The following is a 1,539-nucleotide window of genomic DNA, read 5'->3' on the forward strand; positions in this document are numbered from 1 at the left end:
TGAGGGTAGAAGGAACAGCAGAGACAGCATATGCACATCCATTTTTAGAAGCTTGGCAACAGGTAGTTTAGGTGAGCTTTTGAAAGGTGCATAGAGGCTCCCAGCTCCATCTTTCACCTGTGTCTCAGTATCATGAAGGCAATTCAGTTTGGTTTGTGTTTTGTTTTGGCAGTGCTACAAGGGACCTCAACACTTCCAGCCAAGGCAAGACCCCTCTAATGAACAAATATTTGTTCTGGGGGCCCCCCTTGAGGTGGCAGAGACACTGATGTGTCAGCTGAGGTTTATGACAATGATGTAAAGCAGAGAAAAGACCATGCAGGGTTGGCTCACAAAACTGTTGGTGGAGTTGGGGGGAAAGGACAGGCCACTGGGCTGCTGCCATTGCTAGGAGTGGGAGAAAGATTCAATCCAGAACTTATTGAGTGCCTACTATGTGGCAGAAACTTGACGGATGTGATCATCTCCTAGTTCTTATGGTCATTTTTTGAAATGGTTACTATTATCCATATTTTATGGATCAAATTTTCCAAATATTTATTCACACCTTCTTATGTGACATATACTGCACCATAAAGTTATCTGTCTTAAAAGTGAGAACTAACAATAAAATTCTAAGCCCCCAATGATGGAATGAACTCCTCTCTTAGCCAATGGGACCCCAGGGAAATATTAAAAACTGAATTCCTAGCCATGATGGGATGGGAGTTCAAACATGCTTCATGATACCCTCCTTTTTGTGGTTTAGACACGAAAACTGACCAGCATTAATACTGAAACAGAACATAAAACTGATGAACAGACTCTTTGTGGCAATAAGATACCAAATTATAAAGACCTAAGGCCACACCAGGCAAGGGTTAACTCACAAACTCCGACACTTAAAGAATAAATTCTGTTCTAACTGCCACCAGATTTCTTTTTCCTTAGTGGCTAAACAAGCATCGGCCTCAAGATAAGCAATATTAAAAACAATTATAGCTCATCCACCACCAGACACAGACTAACTCCCTGTTCCACAAGCCGTAACTATAGCTTTCATTGAACCAGAAGCTGATTTCAGTAACTTTCTTCTGATAAGAGGCCACTGACTACAGGATGGTTCTGGCCAGTGTACAGAGGCTGCATGCTAGGGTGCCTCGTGTTTTTGCTTCACTTTTTTGACCCAATTGTAATGCATTTAAAGGTTAAGTCTCCACTCCCAACGTGAAATGGGACACATGTAACATGCATGTATATTCAATATGCATGCATCAGGACCTTCTTTGTAAATATTCATAGCTTCTCCTATAACTGTTGAATATATATGTTTAGCCAACCTGTTTAGCATAAAGCTCCTGCCCCAACCCCCCCCTCCTATGCAGTGCCTGTTAACAGTCTCTGCTGGAGGCTACACTTCCCAGACTGGCAGGATGGCTACCCTGCAGTCTGTAACCCTTTATAAAAAATAAAGTCTCCTTTCCAAGGTACGTAGGCAATTGAAGTAGAATATAATATGTGATATGAAGTATAGAGAAAATGATCACCTGTCTAGCTGGA

Source organism: Pongo pygmaeus, chromosome 22 (assembly GCF_028885625.2).
Source record: "Pongo pygmaeus isolate AG05252 chromosome 22, NHGRI_mPonPyg2-v2.0_pri, whole genome shotgun sequence".
Taxonomy (NCBI): domain Eukaryota; kingdom Metazoa; phylum Chordata; class Mammalia; order Primates; family Hominidae; genus Pongo; species Pongo pygmaeus.